We start from the raw sequence: 11,965 nt of genomic DNA on the forward strand, positions 1-11,965 counted from the left end.
CGTGCTCCCAAGGGAAGTTGCCGATGGAAAGACTATACGAGTACTCCTAGGGTAGGTTGAATTGCTGGATGAGGTGCTGAAGCCTCTCCTGTGTCATGACAGATGGACCGAATTGGTCCGGCACCCGACCTCGACGAGAGGTAGATGCTAGTTTGCCTGAGGTCACCCAAGCCTCGTGGGAAGGACGAGCGACGACAAGGTCACCCTGACCCGAGGTACCCACCTCGGGTTCGTCTAAAAGATTGTCCCCGATAGACATAGAAGGGAATGAACTGGGAAAAAAGGAGAAAGGGAAGCTCGGGGACTCACCAAGAAAACGATTAACCGAACTAGGAGACCCGAGCTGAAGACCCCAGACGGGAGCTTACGGTAGATGAAAGTTACTTAGTAGCGAAAGACAATGACCAGGGTCCCCTGTTATTTATAGCCGATGGGCCCGTGTGCCAACGGCTAGGATTGAAGCGATCTAACGGTCCTCAAGAAAACCGGTTGCAGGACTCTTAAGGTGAAATCAGTTTAGCGCGTTTTTTGGCGTCCGTGAAGTCCAAATCGCGTGACATCCGCGCGTAAGTTGTATGCGATCCAGGTCTTCCTTCCGAACGAACCGAATGCTGGAGCGGTTCGGCCAATGAGTCACACGATAGGGTGGTAGGAGAACCAAGCCAAATCCACCCGGCACGTCATGAATTCTCTGTGTTGGGTCACCACCCCCAGCACGGGGAGTGGGGGACAATTGATGAAGGGTGATTTGGCCAAACCTCGTAGCCCGGGGACACGTGTATATAACCTGGCACAGTGTACAACTCAGCCTGACAACACAACCGCAACTTGACAGGAGAGACACACCGAGTCCAATGCTGGCCACTCGGCGAGTTAAGCAACTCGCCGGGGACTGACGCCTGGCCAATTTTGTCTTCCACCAAGTGTGGAAGGTCCTGAGCTCCCCCTAAGGGGCCTGGAGCTCTCCCTTCCCAAAAAGGAAGCACCCTGCGTGGTTAAGTGTCCCGAGCACCTCGGGGCAGCATCATCCTCCCTCCCCCCAGTGCAGGCACCTCGGCACCTCGGTACAGGGAAAAACTTGCCCCAGACAGTCTGGTGCGCGGTAGCTCGGTAGGTTGTGGGGAGCCCTGTCTGACATGCATACCCACCCAACCCAATGGCAGGGCTCTGATCCCTCGCCAGGCGGTGTTCTGTTTGCCTCCTCTGGAAGGCATGACACGTCTGTCAAGCCCGTACCTGGCAATGGCAGTTTGTGGTGGCAACTTGTGCCTGCCACACCTGCTTTGACAGTAACGGCAAGGGTGATGGCGGTTATGCCAGGTATGACCAAACTCCAACATAAAAGAACCCGAACCCACACATAGAAAATGTATTGAAGCTTAAGCACTTTGAGCACTCTTACTCTCTATTCTCTTTGAGATTTCCTCCAGTTCTAACTTAGCCATCGGAGTGTTCCCAACGGGAGAACTCCCCGAGAACCCTTCACTTTTTCCTTCCTCTCAAGTGTCGTTCGTTCCGGTCAGAAGCCAGGTCACAGATAGTTAGGAGTGCCCAAATCGTGCACCATCCGAGGTCGTCCATTCAAATCTGATAGCTTCTTCAGATCGTCCATATCTTTGGAGATAGCAGCTTCTCATATCTTCCACAACAAAGATTCTGGCGAGCTGATAGCGCAGATATTTGAGGTCGTCATCGAACCGAAGTTGATCATGAATTCTTGTCTACCCCAAAACATGATGCTCGATATTTACTCTACCTTGAATTTGATTTCTGATTCGTGCGTGAGCTGGAATCTGGAATGGACTCTATTGCTCTAATCGACTCTATGTTCTTCACTAAAAAGGCCATTTTGAGCGATAGATTCAAGAACCCTAACTGAAGATAGAGGCCTTGCTGTACAGGCATAGTTTACTCAGTTTTTTTTTTTGAGTTTTTAGGGTTCATCTGGGGTTCAGTTTTGACTGAAAATTTGGAGATTTTTGAAGGGAATCTACCAATCTGGAGTTTGAATCCGGGGAAGAATGGTGGTGAAGATGATGAAATGGAAGCCATGACCGCCTCTTTGCTGAAGTAATTTGAGGTGAAGCTGGTTTTGCCAAGGATGGAGGGGTTTCAGGTTGGGAAAAGAAATAGAAGATGGAGAAAAATAAGAAAGAGAAATATAGAGGGAAGAGAGAGAGAGAGAGAGAGAGAGATAAAAAAGGTTGGGGGGTGAAGGGGGTGCTGGTGTTTAGTCACCGCATCGAGAGGAAGGGGACGATGAATAGTCCCCTTCCATTGGCTACGGGATTCAGAGAGGGCAGACTGAAAAGGGCTTCAGAGAGACAGCGATGGTCGTCACTGCTGCTGCTTGCGATTTCTTCAACCTGCAGGTCACCTCCTTGTACTGTTTCTAATCTAAATCCAGATATGAGATTGATTTGTTTTTCTCCTCAAAGCAGGTGGCTTGTGCAGTGGAGGAGTAGGCAGGCGGCAATTTCTTCAATCGCCGTTGCAAGCTCTCTTTTCTCTCTATTCTTCCCCTTCGTTCGTCAGCAATGGCGGCTTCGGCAATGTACCCAAAATGGAAATCACAGAGGACGATCTGGGAAGCGTTGAGCAGCTGGAAAGCCCGATAGTAATGACAACCTAGGTAGAGAAGGAGAGAGAGAGAGAGAAGGGGAAGAAGGGACGCGGCGACGGCCACAATGACTTCCTTGTGGAAGTGAAGAGAGAGAATGAGAGAAGCATAAGAGAGAGAATTGTTTAGATTTAATGGAAAGTAAAATTGAAAATTCAACCCTTCCGCTAATTTTTAACCCTAATGGTAATTTTTTTAAACATTAGGATGGTGTTACACAATACAATACACACGATGCAGAATTCTGAATTCCTGCCCCCTATTAATAGCCCTCTCCCTTATAAATCAGAATTCTGAATTCCAGCCCCCTATTCATAGCCCTCTCCCCCTATAAATCACATCCTCATGATACATTTCCCCCGGTAGTTTGGAGCTATAAAATTCTGATCTGGGCTGCTTTATAGAATTTCACGGTCGTGGCAGCGGGATTTCATCGATATCTACTCCAACGAGTCCGAGAACGTACCAACTAAACCACCGTCATTTGGTTAGTTGAATTCGGATTTGCTCTTCAAATAACACTCCCTTAATCGTTACGAAACCCTCGCAACACTTTGCAGCCACACATCCGGAACTCGTGTAGTCGTATATTATCATTCCCAACGCACAGTTGTGCGTGCTGTGAGGTTGCAGAAAAAAAAGTTCCAGATGCCCCGGTGGAATCTATCAGTCATGGAGACTACGCGGAATCAATTATTTTAGGGTCAAATGCTTTGGATTTGTTATAGACTCAAAAGTTTCTTGACACAGAAAACAAGAAAGATATGTAGCAAATGATTGAATCCATGTATGGTGACTACCTCTAGTGTTGCAATGCATTCAGGTTTGTAAGTGTATATCGAGCCGTGCCGCCATGATGGCACGTGGGTAGTAATGGGTCAAGGGTTTCATGTTCATGGGCCGATATGACACGTGGCCATAGCACGACTACGTATGTCATGTTTCTCGTGGCCTGCGTGTCGATACAGCCCAACACGTGGCACAGTATGGCCCACGGGCCAACAACAAGCTAAGTGCAGCCCCGTTCGAGAAAACTAGCATCAGACCCCTTGGGGGACCCCCTAAACAACTAGTTTCAGCTTTTTAGGGGTTTTTATAGAAATACTTCCTCAATCAATAACTATAAGTATTAAATAACTATATAGGGGGTATTTATTCATTTTGGCTTTGGGTGGAAGAAAAAAAGATAATAATGCCCCTCCATCAACTATATTTTATACTATATTAGCTAGTTTGGGACTTTGGGAGCATTTCGGTAAATTGATAAATGACTTTACAATGACTAAAGTATCCCTCCCAATAACTAAAAAATGACTAGTTTTTTTTAGTATTTTGGGTAATTAAATTATTTTCAATTTCTATAAATAGCCCCACCCTCCACCATTTTTATCACACAAATTCAACAATTCTCTTATCAATTCTCATACTGTCTTAGTCTCTCATTTCATACTATCAAACACTTAACAGTTTAAGAGGCATTGAGGCTTCGATCGTTGAAATCAAATTGAGATTTTGAACCAGTAATCCAGCCATCAGGGTAAGTGCAATTAAATTAATTTTTATATTTTTAGAATTAAAAAAATGGTTGGCTTCTCCTCCCAAAACCAATTCCCCAATAGTAAGTTCACTAGCCTGATTTGGAAAGTATTTAAAATAGAGGAGGTTGGGGGGAAGGGAAAAAGAGTTGTCTGCTAAAAATGTAGGATTGACTTTAGCTTCAGTAGCAAGGGCGGTATTGGCCACTTGAGCAAAAATTTGCTCTTCCATGAGAAACAAGAAAAAGACATCTACTTTAAAGATTTGCTAGATGTTGAGGATAAATTACAAGACAAAGGAGAGTATGACAATACTACACGTGATGAAACAGATGTACTTTTTTATATTTTAAATGAAATAAAATTCCTATTTTTTTTCAATTTGTTGTCCATTTTGTTTTTTGGTAAGTTTTTTTTTTCATTTCTTTGTTAGTTTTTTTTTTCAATTTTTTTTCCAAAGGAAAATTAAGTATTTTAGTTTTACTTAGCAAAAAAAAAAAAAAACAAAAAAAAACATCTAAGCCTTTTTCGCCCAATTCAGCCCAGGCCCAAGGCCTGACCCATAGTCCCACTCAGCATGACCTACAACCTGCCCAGTCTAGACCTGCAACATGACACAGGCATGTAGGGCTCAGGCCGTGGGCTGTGTTGGGCCGATCCCCCAAATTATCCTAAGGGAAGGAAGCATGGTCTGGCTTGGCTCGCGGGCCGATACGGCACGACCCGTTCTTTGTGCGGGTCGTGTCGTGCCGGCCCAGCACGACTTGATTTACACCTCTAACATCATGTCCCAATGGGCCCCTCAGTTTTTTCTTTTTTGTGTGAAAGAAGAAGATTCATTAAAACAAGAGGTAACTAGGGATGTCAATTTCTTCCAAGTCCCTAGTGGGTATTAGCCCCTACCGGTCTTGTTGGGGGCCTTTTTTTTTGAAGGATAGATTTTGGGGTGGGGATGGGTTTTGGGATTCTACAACCCATATAAGTATGGGTAGGATATAGTATTAGGCTAAATCCAACCTTCCCCGATCCACATATTATTGGAAACCATATAAACTTTATGTATTAGGTGTTGAATTTAATTATATTTTGCATTTTATATGAATGATTGATAACTTATGTGTTTTTTTACATGTTTTAATCAAATAATTGGAATTTATGTTATTTGTTTGCATTTTTTTTTACTTATTTATTGCTTATATATAATAAGAAATTAGATGTGGGTTCTAAACCCAACCTGCCCTACCCTTAAATGCAAGGAAGCTAGGCAGGGTTGGGTGGGGGGTGGGGGGGGGGGGTTGCATTTTCATGTGCAGGGAGAGTTCGGATTCTCAAAATCTAATCCTTTACGTGTTTTAGGGCAAGTATGGATTGGGAGGTTTAGGGGTAGGGCCTAAACTTTACAAAACCATCCCTGAACACTCCTCGTTGCCATCCTTAGAGACAACCATCCCATAAGCTACGTGAGTGGGACTACATCAAAAGAACATTGCTAGTTTCTCCTTTGGGCCATATTTGCAAAACTTTTTGCCAAGTCTAGGTGTGGAGATAGAATAGAATGTATATAAGGTCCATTAACCTTATGATGGAGAGCCTATTGTTTTATGAGTTTATTTAAGGGAGAATGATGGTTCAGTCCAGGGTCAGAATTTTTAGGCCCAGAGTACAATTGGGGTAGGTGTCAGCTCAGTCACAGGCAGGCATTGGTGTATGGAGTGTGGTTTTTTGACATTTTGAATGTTTATAGATCTGCAAATGAATCCAGAAATCTTCGTTGGGCCTGCCCGTACTTTTCTGTTTTATTTAATCTCATGTCTTCATTTTTTGAGGGACACCAACTAACCATCTTAACTATTGGGTCATTGGCATGGGACTATCAAGCCCCTTGTAAGTACATGTAGCTTGGCATCATAGAGATTGTAATGAGGACCGTGAACCATGAGCATAGGTGATTAACCTTGTAATGAGAGATGCGGTGGCATCAAAGAAGCCACTAAAGCACTTGCGATGAGCATTATATTGATTAACGGTTTTGATGACCAAATGCCGTCGTAGGCCCTTGCGATGAGTGAGGATTGCCCTAAAATGATGGACGTGATCGTTTACACCTATGATGGGCTATGTACACCTTCCACAACTGATTGGAGCCTTAGCGGGTAGAGCATGTCTCCAAGTTCTTTGCGATAGGCTGTGATGACTCGCTTCGTCGTGATAGCCGAGTCACCCAAACATGTCACCATCCTAAAAGCCTTATTCCCAACACGTGACTACGGGCAAACTCAAAAAGGTCATAGCTAAGATGTACGATGTGAGGATTTTAAGAGAAAAGGGAATCCCAATCTCGTAGAATCCTTACTAGACATGTGGCAAAACCCCAACGAAACTTACTCGATAACAACCAAAGAATCGTGAGGCACCTTCCTAATAAGAAAAGCCCCTATTTGTTTGTTTATCATTAGAGCTTGGGGGACTCCTCTATAAAAGAGGGGAGGCTTGAAGACTTATATACGAGGCATGTCTTAAGAATCTCGGCTTCCTAACTTCCCGAGTTCCCTTGCTTCTTGCTCCCCTTGCAATTCCCTTTCTTACACAACTCCCTCTTGGCCTTACCTGCATTGATCCCTGGTCATCTTCGTCTTTCAAGGAGACCATATGTTGTTGCCTTACCACCCTACTTACACTTCTAAAACAAGCTAGTCTAGAGTTAATGCCCAAATAATGAAAAAATGACTATGTTCATGGTTACACTCATCTCCTTTATCTAACCATCACAATCACCTCATTAGCAAGAGATAAAAGTTTGAAAGATCTAGATTTCTAAATTATGCCAATCTTTAATACACCATGTCAATTCTATATCATGTGTGTGCTGGTTTTCATGTTGGTTGCCTTCACCCTCACAAGGGGCTAGAATGATTTAGCAGGTACTGATTGGTCCAATTAATATTACCATGGTTACAGTACATCCAAGCAAGCTCCAAAACATAAACCCATGTATCAAGTAGGATAATATATTAAATGGCTAGGCTTCGGGTGTTGGACAAGTAGGCATTGAGGCTACTAATACCTTGTAATATTCTAGTTTGGGCCAGTGCATGATTGTCCCTTGTTAAGGAGCTCCCTCACCCTTGATAATTCTATGTAAGAAACTCATGGTTCACCCTAGTGTAGGGTGTAGGTCTACCACCTTAGTCTAAACTTCAAGAGCTTCAATAGAAGTTATATTGCATGCCCATGTGAACTTGCTTTTTAATTAACATCTACGCATTGACTAATAATGATCGTAGTACTGTTAGAAGATAGATGGAATCGCTTTCTTGAAAGCCCATGATCAAGAACAATAGATCTCTTCTTTGGTATTAGATTTGCCCACAACACAACCCAACTATAGAATGCAAGACTATAGAGGTGAGAATTGTTGGTTCAGTTCGGTTTCATGGCAGAACCTGGAACTTACCCTTTAGGAGTTAGTTTCAGGTTTCTAGAATCAGAACCTACCTTGTGAAGTTCAATTCTAGCCTTGGTAGTTTTGGGGTCAGTTCTAGGGTTTACCTATGAAGCATGTTCTTTCTTTACTCTCCCCCTTCAAAAAAAAATGAAATGTGTTCTTTAAAATCTTAATTTTCAATAAATATTATATAGTTAATTAAAACTTACATTATTTTTATTAATTAAATTGAGTAATTCAATATGTAGATCATCATAATATATTAATATATGGCTCACAACTTATCATTATAATTTAAATTTTATAAATATTACCTTTTACATTGCTTATTATACACATTAAAATATTAAAATAAAAACAAATGATCAAATCACATAAGTAACTAAATGGTGAAGTGAGATCATGTCCTTTGTAACCATGAGTGTTTGGGTTCCAAATCTTCACATCCTTAAAAGTATTTTAGAGTTTATTTCTTGGCAAGTTTAGTTCCATGTCCGGTTCCACCAAGGCCAATCAACACTAGTTCACCAGGGATCGGTTTGGGTAGGGTAAACCCTAGACCTTGGAACTGACTTGAAGGGGGGAGGGGGGTGTTGGTTCCAAGAGTTTGGAACCCTACCCTACCCTATAACGAATTGGGTAGGGTCAATTCAAGGCCAATTCAAGGTCGGTTCCATTCTCTTCTAGTTAGAACCTACAAATTTGCTCACCCCTACTAGACTATGGACTATAGAGGAGACGTTTTGTCAACCCACAAGGATCTCCAAGAATCCAATAGTACAACTGCAATATGCTCACTACTAGATAGAGTATTAGTAGGTTGTAGCAAGCTTCTATCCATATCCCCACAGTTCATGCCATTCTCATCATTCACCATATCAAAAGTAACTTATTTGGGTTGAAAGAATTACCACTTTTCCCTCCATTAACCACCAAATTTTCATATCTCTTGTGGTATCATTAGGAGTCTCTAGGGGTGCAAATGGATCGAATCATGATCTAATCCTATTTGATCGTATTCGGATCACCCCTGTTTAGATAAGATCGGATCGGATTCAGATCACCCCTCATATCCGATCCGAGAAGATTCGATCGGATATGCATTATATATTTATATAATATATATATATATATATTATTTATTTATTTAAAAAATATTTTTATAAATTTGTTGTATTATTTAGTTTTTTATAAAAAACATGTATATATGATGAAAAAAATTAAAAAATACTTGTATTTTTGTTTTTACTTTATTCAAATTAATATATTTTATTTTTGTTTTAATAATTTATTAATTTTTAAAGAAAACAAGTTGGATCAGATCATATCCGAAGATCTGACTTATTGATAGGATTTGAATTCAAATAGAGTCTTATGAGATTCAATCGGATCCGACATGAACAACGTCGGATCGGATTCGAATAAACCTTTATTTTAATTTGATTGGATCCATTTGCATCCCTACATCAGGTAGAGGTGATGAACAACAATTAGTAAATGCCCCACATTAGGGGTGTCAATGGACTGGTTGGGTTGGACCCCATCCAAATCAAAATCAATTTCAACAGATTGAATAGACCAATAAGACATATTGAATTGGACAAGTTTAGACTTCTAAATTTATATTGCGTTGGGTTGAATTGAATCATTATTTGGTCCATTGATAGGAGAAAAGAATACATGCATCAATGGACTAGGTTTAGGTTGGAACAAATCTAAATTAAAACCAATTTGAACAAATTAGATGGTCTAGACATTGAATTAGATTAGTCCAAAATAGTCTAGAGTATTCATCAGATTGGATTGGACCTAGTCCATTTGTAATGGACACATATTGGACCAAATCCGGTCCAATGGACATTCCTACCCCATAGTAGCCTCTTTGATGAATTACTAGATTATGCAACAATGCCAAACCATCAATTATGAACATCCTCCTTCACCACAATTTTTCTAGAGCATTGGGATTCAATATGCAATCAAACATGTTCAGAATATTATCATCAATCCCACAAAAATCCAAAAGAAGCATGATCAACAAAGCATATTATACTATTCCAAAATTTATTATATTCTTGTCTATGATTTTTTCTTTATTATATTTTACTAGAATCTGTTTTACATATCTTTTTTTTGTTACAAATGTTATTTCAAAATTTACAAGTAATCTTGGAAATATATTATGTTTTATGTGATTATTTACATAATATTATAATTCACATATTATTATAATATTATTATATTCTTTAGTTGTTGATTTATGTGTGTTTTTTTCTTACATATTATCTTACATATTATTATATTAAACTAGCAGGGACTCGTGTGATGCATGAGATTTGTTAAGTTAAAGATAAACAATAGAAACATGTAAGAGTATACAATTATTTTATATAATAATTAATAATAATTATATTTTATATAATACTTTAAATATTTTTTAAAATACAAAAATAACAATAATTAATTTTAGATATGGTTGTTTATCAAACTTAAGGATGATAGTTTTCTCTATTTCCTTGATCCATGTGAGGATCTGCCTCGAATGGGGCAGGGATGGGGATGATTTCCCCCCGTTCGGGATGGAGATGGAAAATTTTTATCCCTGTTGGCAGGGATGGTGCAGGATGGGGAGAGCACTCCCTGCCCCACGTGGACCCTAATCCTCACCCCATGGGATCTCCGCTAATATATATGTATATATGCACAAATACATTTATATGTTAATATTTTTAAAAATATGGTTGAATATGTTTGAATCTTTTCTAATAGGATTGTAAATTTTAATTATTTTATTTTTATTTTTAAATAAAATAAAAAACTAAAACATAATGGTTGACATTATAAAGAATCACTAGGAGTGGGGAACCTTGTGGAGATAGGGATGGGGATAACTTTGCCCCTATTAGCGGGGATGGGGACAGGGACGTGGATGGGGAGAGGCTCCTTGTCCCCGTGCCCGCTTGTTGCCCTTCTGAATCAAATTAATGAAATTAACCAACCCGATTTCTAGTATTTTTAGTCAGCTTTGGTTCAATAATTTCCTAACCTAACTGGGTTGGACCAGTTTCGCTTTGGCCATTTGTAAACTGACTAAAATCGAATGACCCAACCATATAAATATATTTCTTAGGCTAAAATAGTTTATATGATAAATTTATTTTTTTAACCCAAATCAATATAACCTAAGTGATCAACCCCCCAACTTGACCAGGTCGATTTGGTAGGCTAAACAACCTAAAATTAAACCGAACCAACCCATGAACAATAGTTTAATCTCTAATAATTATTAAAAATTTATAACAAAAATACACAATAAATTAAATTTTAAAAGCTAAGTAACAATAGTTTAAACTCCAATAATTATTGATTTTTTTTATTAAATAACAAAACAAAAATAGATTTATACATAAGTATCGAAAATATATTTATCACAAAAACAATAAATAATATTTAAAATCTTGATCCATTTATTATAATTTAAAGTTATTCAGTAACTATTTAAAATATATTATTAATTGATTTAAAATATTAATTTTAATTTTTTGTTATTTAAGATATTTAGTTATTGAAATATTTAAATAATATTTCATTTTTAATGTTAAGTTTTTATTATTTGAATAACATTTAGATTGAACAATCCAGAAAATAATTATTTATATTGTTTGCACAGAATCGCGTGATGAATTTTGTAAAAATATATAATTATTAATAATATGAATGTTATTAAATTGATTATAATTATTTTTTGGATTTTTAAATAAATATTTTAAAGTTATTATATAATTTTGTTAGAATATTTAAATTATTCTTAAAAATTTTAATTAAAACATTCTTTAGATAGATGTATCATGTAGATAAAAAGTGGCGGAGAAGATAAATAAGAATTTTCTCTCCTAAATTAGAGATAGGAGAAAGTTGGGTATAGTGGGTATGGTTTTTTAGGAGAAATTTTAGGATATTAGATTATTTAGGTTAGGGTAAAATACAAAAACCTACCCTGAAGTTTCTGACAATCATAAAAACCTCCCCTATAGTTTCACTTTTACAAAAACCTCCCCTGGATTTTTAAATAATTTGATAAAACCTCACTTCCATCAATGACAATCACAAAAAATGTTAAATCGATTAATCATTTTTCCCAAATACCTATTCTACCCTTTTACAAATTTATTTGCATCTATTTTTACTGAAATAATACCCTTATTCCTCGAACTCCACCATCTAAAGTACTTGTGTTTCATATCTTACATTTTGTTTTTGTGTTTTTTACATCAACATTGATCAAAACCATGTAAGAAAAAGCCAAGAGGGAAGTTGTTACTGAGAACAGGGATGGTGGAGAAGACATGACCGTCCCTGCACCAC

The 11,965-nt window shown here is 38.6% G+C and overlaps 1 long non-coding RNA gene across 1 annotated transcript; it reads left to right on the forward strand.

The window, feature by feature from the left end:
- Positions 1-1,644: 1,644 nt before the first annotated feature.
- Positions 1,645-2,643, forward strand: LOC148871065 (uncharacterized). The gene is made up of 2 exons (XR_016107925.1): positions 1,645-2,372; positions 2,442-2,643. It is a non-coding gene; the product is annotated as an uncharacterized LOC148871065 (long non-coding RNA).
- The last annotated feature ends 9,322 nt before the right edge of the window (positions 2,644-11,965 follow it).

The sequence above is a fragment of the Nelumbo lutea genome, chromosome 2 (genome assembly GCF_056320005.1).
Source record: "Nelumbo lutea isolate HS-2025 chromosome 2, American lotus-T2T, whole genome shotgun sequence".
NCBI classification, from domain to species: domain Eukaryota; kingdom Viridiplantae; phylum Streptophyta; class Magnoliopsida; order Proteales; family Nelumbonaceae; genus Nelumbo; species Nelumbo lutea.